This window comes from Phoenix dactylifera, unplaced genomic scaffold (genome assembly GCF_009389715.1).
Source record: "Phoenix dactylifera cultivar Barhee BC4 unplaced genomic scaffold, palm_55x_up_171113_PBpolish2nd_filt_p 000534F, whole genome shotgun sequence".
Classification (NCBI taxonomy): domain Eukaryota; kingdom Viridiplantae; phylum Streptophyta; class Magnoliopsida; order Arecales; family Arecaceae; genus Phoenix; species Phoenix dactylifera.
Window position 1 is genome coordinate 86956 of NW_024067943.1, and position 17142 is coordinate 104097.

Here is a 17142-nt window from a genome sequence, read left to right on the forward strand (position 1 = left end):
ATTAAGAGGAAGCATAACTTGTTCTTAAAAGATTAAAAGAGTGATTGCTATAAATTTTGAATAATTCTAGATCACTCTACATTCTTGATATCATAAAGTTTCAGTTTTATTCACGTTTATCATTAAAATCTGAAATTCAACAAAAGATAAGAATAATTAAAGAAGAATGCATCTTTTAAGGGGGAGCTTTAGATATTCAGTATCTTATCCTAAAGTTACCTTAATTTGATGCATACCTTGAATTTTATGGATTGATTTTGATGAACCTCCTTATATTGCAAGACTTGCTTTAATTATATAATAAGTTTATACCTTGAGATGAGTTCTATAAAGGTTGTCTTATCTCAAACCTTGAGTCTTATGAAAATAAAATATATTTTCGAGATTGACAATTTTATTGAACATTATCTTCAAATTCTAAAACTCTCAAATGGAATGATTAATTAAGGGGGAGAAAGAAAATTTCAGAGGGAGAGATCATATAGAACTTAATCATGTAAATTCACAACTAAAGATGAGAGAAAGAATACTAAATGTAAAGTGGTATTAAACTTTGTGCTTCATTGAATATCTTTTGAAAGTTGGATTTCATCTGTACTTAATTGGTAAATCACTTGTTTTGAAAACTAAGTGAAAAGGATTCCATTTGTCTTAGTATTGAAATTTACTTTGGAATCTACTAATGAGCTCTTATTGGCTTGCACTTTAGTGTTTCAATCATGAGCCAATTCATTTTAATTGATTTTGATGCTATGATCTTTAAAGGAGTAAAAGAAAGTCTTTAAGAGAGCTTTAAAAGAACTTTCAAAGCCCTGAATTTTATGTATCCTACATTGCATAAATTCATATTTTGGTATCTATGCTCCAATACTTTTATATCATGAAAGAACTTTGAAGTCATTAAGAATTAAGGATTCAACATAATTTATGTTTTTCGAGTATATAAGTTTTGATCTTTATCTGCTCTTATACTATACTCTAAAAATTAATTAGATTGCTCTCATTGCTATATACTTAATATATTAAAAAAATGTTGGATTTTCATTCGTGCCTTTCTTTGAATATTATTCTTGATACTCCTTGAAATAACTTGAAAAAGATTCCATCTACACTTGATTTAAAAATATCTTTGGAATCTACATTTAGAGATCTTTGGCTCACATCTTAAATGTCTCATTTCTAAAGCCAAACACATAGAAATAAGATATCATTTTATTAGGGATCATGTGCAAAATGGAAACATATGTATTGACATATATGCACTGAAAAACAATTAGCCGACATATTACAAAACCCTTGAGTGAAGATAGATTCTGCACGCTAAGAGAGGAAATTAGGCATATGTGATCCTTTTTATTGAAGAGATATAAAAGGGAGCAAGCAGTCTCATGATACATTCCTCCCATTTCTAAAAACCATGAAACATGAGTCAAACTTGTATCTATAGATTCCTTACTCATGTATCATTGTCCCAGAAAGAATTTATAAGGATTGGAAGCAAGGAAATTTTTAGAAGCAAAAAGGAAGAAAAGAAAAATTCTGCACTTGGGTCGACCCAACCCAGAATAGGGTCGACCCAACGTTGAGTCGACCCAAGAAAATTTCTTGAGTCGACCCAACGTCGGACCCCACTGTTAAAAGGGGGACCCGTGAGCTATCTAGGGCACTGTTTACCCTTTGTCCTCTTCCGAAAACCCTATTCCCACTCTCAAATCTTCTCCAATCATCTCCAAACAGTAGATTACTTCAAGATCTTGGAGAAATGGGACCCAAGAGAGCCGTAGCCAAGCGATCCGGGAGAGTCTCACGATCTTGTTTAGAGCCTAGGATATGTATCTAGTTCTCATATGTATTTTGTGTTTATCATGTATTTTAAACTTTGATTGAGGAACATTGTATTTGCTTTTGTTTTTGGCATGATGTACTAAAATGTTCCTATTTTGATCAATGAAGTTTGAATGTTTGTTATTTATTGTGTCTTTTCCCATGTACCTATTTGATGATAACAAAAAGGGGGAGAAGTAAAGAAAGAGTAATAGAGGAGAAGTAAAGATAGAGTAAATAGAGTAACAAAAAGGGGAGAAGTAAAGAAAGTTAAAGAAAGGAGAAGTAAAGAAAGTTAAAGAAAGGAGAAGTAAAGAAAGTAAAGAAAGGAGAAGTAAAGAAAGAAAGAGAAATAACTTGTAAAACAAATTGAAAATCATATAAGAAAGCATATACATCTAAGGGGGAGCAATTTGCAACAATGAAAATGATCAAGTCAAAAATTTATATCAAATTTCAGAATTTGGCACGCACCTTCGCACCCGATACATAACCTGAAACTCATATTTTATCTCAAATTTTTGAAGTTTCATCTTTAATGAATTATAAATGAAAGGGAGAGCAATTCAAAAAGTCAAATTGGCAACATTTAAATGATATAGGGGGAGACTTCACTCTTATATATGAAAAGCTGAAATTCAGCAAGTTAAGCCCTTTCAAAAACTGATTTCAAAGACAAATACAATAGGTTCATACTCTTTATTTTGTAATCATCAAAAAGGGGGAGATTGAGGATGATAGTGTTATTTTGATGATTAACAAGCAATTATCTAGAGTATGTATAAGTTAAATCAATACTTCATTTATAAGTCCATTACTCTCAGTATATTTGTATGAATTGACATAGATATATTTCATTGTTCATTTGAATGAATCTAACTTGAGATGCAGCAAAGTGTGGATTAAGTCGACCCAAAGATTGATTGGGTCGACCCCGGCACATCAAGAAGTCATTTGGCACACTTCTGCAAAATTGGGCACAGATGAACAGTGAGTTGGGTCGACCCAAGGAAAGCATGAGTCGACCCAAACACCAAGATCTTGAAACAAAACAGAAAAATGGCTCTCTGGATTTACTGAGAGGGTCGACCCAAACAGTGGTTGAGTCGACCCAAACCCTGAGAGGGTCGACCCAAAGGCAAGACAGAAAAGAAGACAGAAAATGGTTCTCTGGAATTACTGAGAGGGTCGACCCAAGAAGAAGTTGAGTCGACCCAAGTGAACTTTGAGTCGACCCAAAGAATGGTTGGTCGACCCAAGGGAAGGAAGGCTGAATTTCAAGTTTCTGTGTTTTCTGAGAGGTCGACTCAAGGAATGTTTGAGTCGACCCAAGTGAAAGTTGGGTCGACCCAAGGACAGGTTGAGCCGACCCAAGCACGGGCAGAAGCATAACGGCTAGTTGTGCAGAAGTGCTTTTTGGACTCCCAACGGCTATAAACGGCTAGTTTCTTCAATCCAACGGTCAGGAAGGACTATTTGGAGGTTGGAGAAGTATTTAAGAGGGAGTATTCATCAGAGGAAGTAAGCTTTGAAAATACATCAAGTGCATTCAAGAGAGAACCCTAGCAAGGCAAGCTTCATCCAAGTGCTTCATTCAAGAATCAAAAGAAAGTGGTTGAGCAGATTCAAAGAGTCATCAAGAGCTCCATCCACCCTTGAAGAGTGAAGCATCCTTGACAAAGAAGAGAGAAGTCACATCAAGCGATAAATATTCTCTAAACTCTTCTTTGTAGATTATATTGTTATATTTGCTCATCTAGGAGTTTAAATCTTCTTTCTTTGTTTATTAAACTACTTGTAAAGGTTGGTTGGTTAGCCCGCAAAACCAACGGAATAGGTTGATTGGTGAACCAGAAAACCAATTGTAAAGGTTCGTTGGTGAGCCCATAAAACCAACATAGGTTGTTGGTAAGCCCGTAAAACCAACGTAGGTTGTTGGTGAACCCGTAAAACCAATTGTATAGGTTCGTTGGTGAGCCCGTAAAACCAACATAGGTTTTTGGTGAACCCGGAAAACCAAAGTGTAAAGGTTTTTGGATTGTGAGCCCGGAAAACAATCCAACTGTAATCCGCGGGATTATAGTGAATTTCCAAGGGGTCGCTTGGGGAGTGGACGTAGGTGCTAAGGAGAGCACCGAACCACTATACTTCTTGTTGTTTGTATTGTGATTTGTTTAAGTTCACTAACTCATCATTTAACACAAGTAAGATAGTTAAAATTAAAAGAAACCAATTCACCCCTCCCCCTCTTGGCTTGTCACCTTGGGCAACAAAGAAAATTGCTGGAAAAGGAATGCTGTAGAGGTTTGCCTTAAAAATTAAAAAAATTGCTGAGAAAATTCCTTTTGGTAACCTCTAAACCTTTCTTATTTAAATTGATTCCCAGTTTGGCTTGAAATATTGTGGTGATTGTTTGATTTTAATTTCAGTAAAAGTGTGAATGCATGCCTGATACACATACACAATTAATCCGCACATAGTAAGGGCAATCACCCAACAAGATAAGAACTGGATTTCATCACCAGATTCTTGCCCAAATTAGGTGAATCAATTCTCACATGCTATCACGTTAATTAAAATCAATTAGACGTTGGCCCCTAGGGACATTTGAGCTCAATAGGACGGAAGATCACCGGAAAGTTGCACCAATTTCGCTCTATGGCTTAGTTGATGTCTGAGGCAAGCTTTTGTCCTTTAAGGGAGACAGTTCATCTGTTCGAGGGCAAGTGGTTTTTAAGTGGGACCTTTGCAACGCATCGTGACCCCCCCACTTACCTGGGAGCTTACCTGGTCAACTAAGTTCATTAGACCGGATTGGAGGCTTAGGTGCCCTCTTCAAACTAGTTAGGAGCTGTCTAGTAATTTTAGGGCAAATACAAGGATTTGATATATTTTTCTTTTAGTGCATGCTTGACTGTACGTGATTGATCCGAAAAGTATTGGTGCATGCTAGGGTGTCGTTCCAAATCTCCTGAACTATTACCTTTTGACCCTGAAATAGAACGGACCCTTAGGAATATTCGAGCTGAGATCAGAACATTAGAATCAACTATGCCCGGTATGATTTGATAAAGATGCACTCCGTCTGGCTGAAGACGCTAAACTTAGCGCTTGTTGGGAGGCAACCCAATTTTCGTAGGTTATTTTTGCATTTTTTTTATTGCATTAACAGGAGCCCTCATATTACTGATGCACTACGGTAAAAATGCTTCTATCCTCCATATGCATCATATTTTCGTCCAAAATAAAATAAAATAAAATAAAATAAAATAATAATATTCAAAAAAAATTGAAAAAAAGAAAACATTGAGGACAATGTCTGATCTAGGTTGGGGGGTATAGGATTCGAATTTTTGAAATTTTTGAAAGAAATTTTTCGCATTTTTGAATAAGCTTTTTCAAAAAAAAAAAAACCTAATTTCTATGCTTTAGTGCTGAAATGATAAACATACAAAGTATATAAAATCTAAAAAGCCAATGACTAGTCAGGAGTAAGACAATTTGAGTTCTTTTTATTAAAAGTTCTTTTACGAGTTGTAAGATAGTTTTTACTTTGGAATTTCACAACACACATGGCCTACACTTCTAAGGGTTAGGTTCAACATTATGTTGTTACGTCTGGTAGCAACCTTGAGTCCTGATGAATCATACTCATCTAATTCACTTTTATCTCAAAAAAAAAAAAAAAAAAGTGAATTTAGTCAGGTACATCGAAAAGGGCTACCTATTGTCAAAGGTCAGCGGGCTTGTATGAGAAATCCGAGCATAGGTCCGTAGGGGAGTCTTGATGCCCAACACCTTATGCCATCTGGTGTGGGAGTGTTGACTGAATGCTCGTTACAACGGAGGAATCATTACAAGAGTAAAAGTGCATAATTTATTTATAAATACAAAAAAAAATAATAAATAATAATAAAAAAAAAGAAAAAGAAAAAAAAGAAAAAAAAAGAGAAAATAATATTGACCTTGAAAAAGACGATAGTGTGAAAGCCGTCGTTGTAAAAATTCGAGTAAACTGAAATATTACAGATAAAGCCCATGAGGTATTAAAGTAAACATCCACAATTCTCGAAATCCTGCAAGATAAGATGATTTTGAATCAGTGAATAGGTCTTATCTGACCAATTCTTGAAAACTACTAGCTTTAGCAGTATTTTGGAGAATGTAAAGCCTTAGCTTGTGTATGGTCCAGATATCACCGAGCACCTAAGTATAAATTAGCCTTATAACTTCCTAACAGAAACTTAATGACCTCAACTTGAATTGCATCTTGACCTAGGATTTGGGCTGACTTAGTACTTAAAACTTTGTGTACTTTTGAAATTCTTGGCACTTGGGCTTTGAAATTAGATTTTATAAAGCAATAAAATAAATTCTTTCGACAGCAGTTTGTGGATATCTGAGCCGAAAATCCTCACGAGACAAAACTCGTCCACTAGGGCCACCTAGGGGTTTAAAGCCTTATTGCATACGGTAAATGCAATCGCGATTCTGCGAAAGTGAGTTAGTTTTTATTTTTGCTTAAGGACTAGCAAAATGTAGGTTGGGGGGTGTGATAAGTGCTAAATAATGCATAAATTAATATCTTATTCATAGCACTTATCATTATTTTAATTCACATATTTTGTAAATTCAACTAAAAAAATGTGTTACCTTCATCATTGCATTTTAATAAATTATTAAAGATAATTCGAGTTTTACTTATTTATTTACTGATTAAGCTTAATGTATGCAGGTCGAGTCAAGCTTAATTAGGTAAAGCCTAAACTGACACTGCATCATTTCACAATTTTACATCCTCCAGAGTCGACTCCAAGAACTCTTCCCCAAAATCCAGTGCTTCCCATTAATTCCTGACTCTTCACAAGTTCACTTAAATTTCTTTCCACTCGTTCCAACTCTTTATTTGTCTCTCAAATCTCAAAGCATACCATCTATAGTCGCACGAATCCTAAAGCCTTATCCCTCTCAATAACCAACTCCCCTATTCACACCTTGCTGAGTCCATTACACGCCTAGCCAATCCCCTGCTCCCTTCCCGCAACCGTCCGCATGCGATGCTCCACGTCACACCCGTATTCTCTTTCCTTCTCCGAACATCAGCATCATGCACGTCGCTGGCTCATCACATCTCCACGGAATGCGTCTCAACCAAATCCCAGATTTCTTCCCAACGTCTGCTATCATCCCGATTAACCCCCAGCTCCTACATTCTGTTTTCTTCCCAGTGTCTACATCTCCACGGGATAAAATCCATCCCAAGCTCATCTCCTTTCAGCCGAATTCCCATTATCCCACGACCGCATTAGATCCATCCTTATCCAAGCAACCGTACGCGTCTTCCCCGCGTTCACTTCCCCTGCTTCACGTCCGCAGCATCCACATGTGATTCTCTCAACGTCTCAGAGTCTTCCCGCAACCAATGCTCCACATCACAGCCGTAACCTCCTTCCAAGCCAAATCCAGAGCCCGTCCCAGCCTCCCTCCGGATCATGTTCGTTACCAAACTTCATCCCAACTCCTCTTCTTCATCCAAACCGAATTCCCTGTTTCTCCGTTACTCCCTCCACGTCCACGAACAAGAGCCCTTCCGCATCTAAAGAACAAGCTCACCGATCTGGATTCGTTCCAGATTTTCTACCATTCATGATAGCCATCAACCACCCACGGAAACAGAACCCTCTCCCCAAGCATCACGAAGGAGCTCTCTTCCAAGATCTTCCTTATCCGAATCCCCTGTTCCCATCAGGATCCGTTTGTGTTTGTTCCCAGCAACTTCATCTCTAGCATTTCCATCTCCACGGATTGCGTCCCAGCTCCCCCGTTCTGACTTCATACTTATTCCGTATCCCCTGTTCCGGATCAACCTCATCCAGCTTCCTCCTAGCTTCATCTCAGCCAACGGCAGCGTCCACCGAATCTCCCAATGTCCCTCGGAATCACATCCACGTTGATCATCTTCCAATTCTTCCGCTAGATCCCACGTTTATCCCGTTCGGATTGGTTCCATCTTCACGGGATAAACTCAAATCCCATCTTCCTGCGTGATCTCATGGAACATCCCGAGTCTGCCACGTCCTGCATCTTCCCCTGTTTCGGAATAACATCCTCTCAGCCGAGATCCCAACTTCTTTCCCCTGTTTCACGTTCAAACCCGTTCGCAAATCAAGCCAAACTCCCGAGCTTCACGGCATCCAAACAAAGCCTTCCTCCCAGCGTCCGAAATCTTCTCAGCCTCCATCCTTATCCCACAGCCATTAATCCTGGAACAGGGAGATGGGAAGTCTATTTAAAGGAGTCGGACGTGAAGACCAAGGCATTCCTCCTTCCCCACCGGGGGGGCATCCCTCTTCCCCCACTGGGGGGGAGGCTTCTCCCAAATCTCCTCACAGGCCAAGTTCCCACCGGGAGAAGAAGAGCTCGGGTTCACAGGTGAAGTTCCCACGGAAGAAGATGAAATAGGTTGAGAGAGAAGAGTTTGGGTCTTTTTGGGAATGTCTTCTCAAAGAAAGAAAAAAAATGAAGTGCTGAGGCAGAGGAAGCCGATCGTGATAGAAATGGGAGCCTGCTGCTGTGCTGCTGCTGCCGTCTACCGCTCCACGGAAGGCTGATCTTCTCTCTAGGGCTGGATGTAGCCCTAGCAAAGGGCTAAGGGTTTTGTATTTTTGATTTCTATTCTTGGAGTTGTATGAACTTATTGTTTTTAATGAATATCTTCTTTTATTTCATGTTTAATTTCTGTGATTTTAAATGTGAAGTTTATACAACTGTTCTTCATGATCACTAAGTAAATATAAGATAGTCCATGCTTAGGGAAGATGCGATGTGCTGCCACCTTAGATTAGGGTAGACATTTCATGCCTACTGAAGATGGATTATGCCCAAATTACTTTTGTGAATTTTTATTTAAATGCTTATTAGGCTTGTAGCCAATTTGCATTCGTTAATCCAAGAACGAAATAAAATATAAATAACCCTTGTTCCGATGTTAGTGGTGAATTCCTTGCCCTAGGTTCTCTTAAACTGATATCCCTTTAATTGCATTTTTTTTATTAAATTGCTTAGTTTAATAGTCTTCACAAATTCATCCTTTTAAATATTTTTTTTAAGAAAACAACTATACCCCAATCCCTGTGGATCGATACCCGTAATCACTATCCTACTAGATACGTGCTATTGCGTGGTCTTTAAAGTTGACTATCAATCTTGTGGAGGACACTTTGCATCTAAGAAAACGGCAGCTAAAGTGTTGCAATGTGGTTTTTATTGGCCTACACTATTTAAAGATGCCCACGAGTTCTGTAGGACATGTGACCCATGTCAACATGTTGGAAGTCTAACTCGTAGGCAAATGATGCCTCTTCATCCCATTACTGCTATTGAAATTTTTGACATGTGGGGCATCGATTTCATGGGCCCATTCCCACCATCTTTTGGATATGAGTACATTTTGGTTGGTGTAGAGTATGTGTCCAAATGGGTAGAAGCTGTGCCTTGTCGAACAAATGACCACAAACCAGTTTTAAAATTTCTTAAAGAAAATATATTTTCTAGATTTGGGATGCCCAAGGTCATAATTAGTGATGGGGGAAAACATTTCTGTAACAAACCTTTTGAGATCCTGTTACGAAAGTACGGTATCACTCATAGAATTGCAACTCCTTATCACCCCGCAGGCTAGTGGCCAAGTTGAGTTAGCTAATCGGGAGATTAAACGAATTTTAGAGAAAACGGTGAATCCATCACGCAAAGACTGGTCTTTAAAACTTTCTGACGCATTGTGGGCTTACCGTACTGCTTATAAAACTATTCTTGGTATGTCCCCGTATCGGCTAGTCTATGGAAAAGCATGTCATCTACCTATTGAATTAGAGCATAAATCATATTGGGCCATTAGAAAATTGAACTTTGAATTGTCAGATGCTGGTTTAATTCGAAAATTACAATTAAGTGAGTTGAATGAAATTCGTCGGGATGCGTATGACAATGCTAGACTTTGTAAAGAACGAATGAAAATTAGGCATGATAAATCAATTCTAAGAAAATCTTTTGAACCTGCACAAAAAGTTCTTTTGTATGACTCTCGCTTACATCTGTTTCCTGGAAAGTTACGATCAAGATGGACAGGTCCTTTCATTGTAAAAACTGTTTTTCCACACGGGGCAGTTGAAATTGAAAATCCACAGGATGGCACAATTTTTAAGGTAAATGGACAAAGATTAAAACCTTTTCTTGAGAATTTTGCAGATGAAGAGGACTCCTTTCCCTTGGAGGAGCCTTCTTATGACTGAGCATGACGGCCAAGGTATGTGTATATTAGTTAGAATTATTATTTTTCTTTTATTTCTAGTTTTCTTCTTATTTTGTAGGTCTTCTTTTCTGAAAATCAACAGCCCAAGGTATTCTTCTTATTTCTCTATTATTTTCTCTATTGTCTCTTGTTGGGGGAATAAGGTTTTTCCCCCAAATGACACGAATGCCCCAAAGAAGCCGCACAATCGTCGACCCTGGAAGGCCGAAGTCGGCACCCGAACTCGGAACCTCCGACCTAAGAGAAACCCCAATGCCCGAGGCCTACTTTTGTCAGCCACCTACTACGGCTATACGTCTCCGAGGTCCGGCCAGAGACCGTACTATGACGCCCCTCCGGCATTTATTGCGCATGACCGCTGTGATCCTCCGGCACACTCCACAATAAATATGGATCTCCAGCTTACTCCACAATAAATATGGATCTCCGGCTTACTCCACAATGAATGCGGATCTCCGGCTTACTCCACAATAAATGCGGATCTCCGGCTTACTCCACAATAAATGTGGATCTCCGGCTCACTCAACAATTAATGCACGTGACTCCTGTCATCTACGGACTCCCAGCTCTCCACGGCAAATAAGCCCAGCAGAGTCTAGTCAACTGTGATAAGTCTCTGATCTCGGCCATACCTCCGACACTGATGCAATAAATTCGCCTGGTAGCGTGCTAGTTCGGGTTGTACAACGCCCTCATCGCCGACATCAGTGCAATTATTCGCCTGACCAAGTGCCGACCTGAACGACATGCCGAGCCGTACTACGGCTTCGCCCCGTTACATCGCAGGTAAACCGACCCCCGGTCTATAAAAGGGGGTTGGAAAATCGATACTGAGGACACGCACCGTTTACCTCTACTCTACACGATTTGCCCCCTCCCTGACTTGAGCGTCGGAGGGCCGGCGCCGGGAGACCCGGCCACCGGCTCGTGTGCAGGCACCCAGACGGAGGACGCCGCCCACTGTCGGATCGTCGCCCAGCCGCGGGAATCAGCCGCTCCTTCTCGCCGATCGCCCCAGACGGAGGACGCCGCCCGTCGACGAACCACCGCCCCGCCGTGAGTAACCACCTCCCGCTCCCTCTCCTCGACCGAAGATTGCCCCCGGGTCCAATTTCTAGCAACAGTTGGCGCTAGAGGAAGGGCCCGAGTAGCAGTCATGAAGTTGAGAAGTAAGGGAGCCTCTAACGTCTCCCGGCGTCCCCCGCAAAGTCCTGGACACTCCGTCCAGAATTTCCCAACTCCAGCTGACCCAGGTCCTCAGGTCCAGCTGGAACAGTTCAATGCCCTGGTACAGCAAGTCCAGGCCCTGGCCGCCGCCGTGCAGGGCCTACGGCACGTGGAAGCTTCATCGGCGCTTCCCCCGCAGGCCCAGGCCCCGCCGGAGTGTCTCCCCAACGGCCCGGTTCTCCCCAGTCAAAATCTGCATGGCTCCTCCAGAGCCAACAACGGAGAACGGGCTACTCCCCGTAGGGAGTTACCGAGAGAAGGTTTCGATCGGAGACCCCAACTTTCCGAGGCGGAGTCAGCCCCGGACCGCCAAGGGCCGGCGCAAACCACAACGACAATCCCATGGGTGGGGGAGCTCGACCGAAAAGTTGAGCATCTGGAGCGCCAGATTGCGGCACTCCACGGCAAGAAGGCAAGACAGGAAGGGGACTTTGAGTTCACTGCCAAGTCCCCCTTCTCCCGCCAGATCGAGGACGAGCCGGTTCCCGTGAGATTCAAAATGCCTCAGGTGGAGCCCTACAGCGGAATCACCGACCCCCTTCAACCTAGCATACGGCACTGAGGCCGTCATCCCGCTGGAGATCGGCCTGCCTTCTCCCAGAATGGAGCATTACGACCCCGACACCAATTCTTCCCAGCTAAGGAGCAACTTGGACCTTGTCGAAGAAACGAGAGAGGTCGCCCGGGTTCGCATGGCGAGATACCAACAGCGAACGGCCCAATACTACAACTCCAGAGTCAAGCCCAAGCTCTTCAAAGTAGGGGACCTCGTCCTCAGGAGAGTCGAGGCTTCTCAACCGACCGAGCAAGGAAAGCTCGCCCCAAATTGGGAAGGGCCGTATCAAATCGCCCGGGTACAACGACCAGGGGCGTACAAATTGAAGTCCCTGGAGGGGACTCTGATCCCACGAAGCTGGAACTCCGAGAATCTACGGATGTATTACCAATGAAACCCTAAGGGGTTCAAAACAATCAGGACAATGGACTCAGCTCCTTTTTCTGCAAAAATTTCTCTCACCTTGATAACTGTAATCCTCTTTTAATATTGGGTCGTCTGTGATCCTCAGATTCCCCGGCCAAAATCGGGATGCCTCGAGGCTCGACCGTAGAGTCCCAAACTCCCTCGACCTCGGGAAGAATCGCAAGACGACGAAACGTGGAATGGAGCAGGATTCCTCGACTAAGGCCGAGATGCCCCGAGTGTCGACAGTGCGTGCCCAGACCCCTCGACACTTCGGGAAGACGGGGTAGTACCTTCGCGGCCCCCCGTGGCGCTCATCACCAACAACGGGGTAGTACCTTCGCGGCCCCCGTAGCGCCTCCTCAACTAAGGTCGGGATGCCCCGACGGTCGACCGTAGAGAACCAGACTCCCTTGACCTCGGGAAGGCGCCGTGAGGGGTGGAAAGGGTGGCTCCACCTGGGGCGCCACGAAGTGGACCCCCAGGAGCGGTCGACGATCCCCGATCCCCGAAGCGAGCGATCCCTCGACTAAGGTCGAGATGCCCCGAGTGTCGACAGCGCGTACCCAGACCCCTCGACACTTCGGGAAGACGGGGAAGTACCTTCGCGGCCCCCCGTGGCGCTCATCACCAACAACGGGGTAGTACCTTCGCGGCCCCCCGTAGCGCCTCCTCGACTAAGGTCGGGATGCCCCGAAGGTCGACCGTAGAGAACCAGACTCCCTCGACCTCGGGAAGCGTCGCAGGTCGACAGTGCGTACCCAGACCCCTCGACCTGACGAACGATTCCTCGACCAAGTTCGGGATGCCCCGAGGGTCGACCGTAGAGAACCAGACTCCCTTGACCTCGGGAAGGCGCCGTGAGGGGTGGAAAGGGTGGCTCCACCTGGGGCGCCACGAAGTGGACCCCCAGGAGCGGTCGACGATCCCCGATCCCCGAAGCGAGCGATCCCTCGACTAAGGTCGAGATGCCCCGAGTGTCGACAGTGCGTGCCCAGACCCCTCGACACTTCGGGAAGACGGGGTAGTACCTTCGCGGCCCCCCGTGGCGCTCATCACCAACAACGGGGTAGTACCTTCGCGGTCCCCCGTAGCGCCCCCTCGACTAAGGTCGGGATACCCCGAGGATCGACCGTAGAGAACCAGACTCCCTCGACCTCGGGAAGCATCGCAGGTCGGTAGAGCGTGCCCAGACCCGCCGACCTGACGTATGATCCCTCGACTGAGGTCGGGATGCCCCGAGGGTCGACCGTAGAGAATCAGACTCCCTCGACTTCGGGAGGTACCACAGGTCAGCAAAGCGTCCGCGGACCCGCCGACCTGACACAAGACCCCTCGGCCAAAGTTGAGGTGCCCCGAGGTCCGACCACAGGGTCTCAAACTCCCTCGACCTCGCAAAGAGCTACAAATCAATAAAGCCTCCCCAAGCCCTCTCAACCTCGGCGGGTGCTGTCGGGTCCGTGAGAAGCCCGAGCCCCCTTAAAGTCAAAAATGACTCCGCAGGTCGACGAGGAAGGGAAGCAGCCTACTCCACCATGCGAAGCATAACTCTGAGAATGAAAGAGGTACATTCAACTGGACGCCCTCCTTGTCAAATTTTATTTACATATTGCTGAACGGAATCTTAATGTTGAAGCCTTATCTCGCCCCAAAGTCGGGCCTCTCTAACGGGTCGGCTTAGGATCGACCTCCTAATTACATTATGCATGCACCGTTCGTCAAGTCTCCGAAACTGGTACAGAGGATTTCATAAATTAGTGCCCGACTTGGCTCTTCGACGTAAACTCCTACGTCCGGCTAAAAAGTGGTCCCGGCCACGAATGCGCCAGCCAAACACGGGTACCAAGGCAATCTCTGGAAATCCCAGCCTTGCTCACCGAAGCCTCGGCAGAGTCCGAGAACAATAACTACGAAAACCTTCGGTAATAACCTGCCTATTGGCCCGCGCTCCCTCTGAGGAGTTTGGAGTTAAGTTCGGAGACCCGACTAAACTCCCCGATTAGCGGCACATACAGACCTAGTCCGGTCTTAGTTAAAGGGCTAAGGCCCGACCTCGACACCTTGGGACTTCCCTAAAGGCTAAACGCGATGACCTCCACGTCTCCCAAATCCGAGCTATAGGACTTAGGGAAATTTTCTAAAAAACTCAAGACTCGGAGCTCCTCTTCGTCGGGATGACTGGAACCCGAGAAGGCTAAGACGTAGCCCGGGAAGAAGGGCAACTTCGTTAAGCAGCCCGGAAATTAAAATGCAAAGCTAGGCCATCGAGGCTGTTCGCTAAGGCCCTGGCCTCGGTCACGACAACAGAGGGAAAGATGAACACGGAATGGCAAAAATACTTTTTCATTAACAAAGGGCCGGAAGGCCAATTACAAAATTGGAAGTCGGCCGCTCAAGGGCCGACCTCGGATACAATGAAAAAGAAAGAAAAATACGCTAAGTCCTAAGCGGCGGGAGCCACATCCGGGGGGTCGTCCGGCACATTGATGACCTCAAGACCTTCCTCCGGAACAGGCTCGGGGTCGGGAGCAGGAGCTTCGGGCACCACCTCCGGGACAGCGTCCGTCTCGGCCGCCAGAGCCACCTCCATGACACCGTCCGCCTCGGCTACCCTCGTCGAAGGCTCGGCGGGGTCTTGCTCATATATTCCCGCCTCGGATGTCAGGATGGTGGGAAGGGCTCGCACGTCGGACCCCCAGCCCCGGTCCTCCCTCGGACGGACCGTCGAGAAGTCATACTGAGGGCAGTACAGGCGCACCTGCTCTCGGAAGTTCTCGAAGCCTCGAAGGAAACCGTCGACCGTCTCCTCCTCCAACATGTCGCGGAACTCTTGCGACTCTTTGAAGAGCTCCACGGCGTGCTCGGCTCGTTCGAGAGCCCTCCTCTCCTGGGCCTCAAGTTGCTCGATTCGGAGGCGAAGGGCCCTCTCCTCATACTCGAGGGCCGCGACCCTGGCCTGGACCTCCCCCAAGCGCGCCTCCGTGCCGCGCATGGTTGCCTTGGTCATGGCGTGAGCCGCCTTCTCCTCCTCAAGCGCCCCCACCACGGCAAGGCGCTCGGCCTCGGTGGCCGCCCACCGAGCCTCGGCCGCGGCCGACACCGCTTCTAGCTCGGCGATTCTTTTCTTGGCCGGCTCCAGCTGCTGGCCGAGCTGCCGAACTTCTTCTCGATACCCGTGGGCGAGGAACGCCATGGTGTCGAGCTCGAGAATATGCTGAAAAAAAAAAAAAAAAAAAAAAAGAAGAAGAAGCGAGGGTATTGTGAGTTGAAAGGCACGTATGCACGCTAATAACTCAGGAAAATTAAGAAGGGAACTTACCCGGGCGGTGCTGCAGTAAGCACTGCCGGCGACCTCCTCCAGCGAAATCCCCCGGAACGCGGCCCGGTCCGCTGGGAGCACTGCACGCCGCAACATGGAGCGTGCGACCTCGGCGTCCTGAAGGGCCGAGCTCCCCTCAGGAACGGAAGAGTCTGGCTCAACCGACTCTTCTCGAAAAGCTCGGGAAGAGCTCGGCACGATCGGACCCGAGGTCCCGGAGCCGCTCGCCTCGGGGCCTCGGGCAGGCCCGGGTCCTGGCTGCTGCGGCCGGGCCACGAATGATTCCCCCCGCTGGGCAAGGGGGGCAGGGCAAGGAGGGGCCGATGGGCTCGCACCACTGACCACCCGCTCCCGCCTCGGGTCGGCCGCAGGGGCCCCCGCCTCGGGGCCACTCATCCCGGCCGACGAGGAAGCGTCGTCCGTCCTCGCCCTCCCTCCGAGGCAGGGGATTAGCCCCCCCGGCCTCGGCCTCCCGCCTCCTCAGGCGGGAAAAAAGCGACGTGTTGCTGGTCGGCATGCGGAGAATATCTGAAATCAAAAATTTTGTTAAGTGTCAGGCCAGTGGCAGTAAAAGCGAAAGACAAAGAATGAAAATAACGTAGCCGCCCTTACCCTCGGGGCGCGCCGAGCTCAGACCCACGCTCGCCAGGGCGCCCTCCCGCAGGAGCTCGGTCAGGTCGTTGCCCCTCCCGAGGGCTCGCACAGAGTCTAGGATCCTCAGCTCCCTCCCCGTGGGCTCGGAGAGTCTGTTGAGGGCCTTCAGCCGTGGGTGTCCCCACCTCGGCTCAAACCCCCAAGGCGCCGCGGACGCCAGGAAGAAAAACTTCACCTTCCACTCGTGGATCGAGGAAGGGGCGCCCCGGAAGAGTGACATACCGCCCCGAAAGGCGAAATATAGCCACCCTGCGTCCGCCGGGTTCTTCTTTAACAGAAAACACCGGCGGAAAAGGCCTACCGTGATCGGGATCCCGTGCCCGAGGCACAGGGACAAAAACCCGATTATGGTCCTCCATGAGTTCGGAGCCAACTGCGCCGGGACGAGCTGGTACTCGGCCAGCAAGCTGCTCACGAACTCATGGGTGGGAAAACGCAGGCCCGCCCAGAGTGTCTCGCGGTAAACCGCGATCCGACCTGGGGGCGGCTGCGTCACCCTGTCCCCCGGCCCTGCGGTTTCAAGACGAAACCCGGGCTGGAAGAAGAAACGGGAGCGGATTGTCTCCAGTTCCTCCTCTGACATATTCGACCCAACTTCTTCGGGACCGAGACTCATTCTCACAGAAGAATGGAGTAAAAATTAAGAGCAGAAAATGGAAGTTGGCAAGGAGAAGAAAAGAGGAAACTCTAGAGAAAACAGGAAGAAAACCTACTGGACATTGCCAGAAATTGCTCCGAGCACCGCCGGCAAAATTCGGTTGAGGGAGAAAACAAGGGAAAAAAGACGACGAAAATGAGGGGAAGCCAAACAAGACCTTTAGGGCAGACTCGTGGGGTTTATATAGA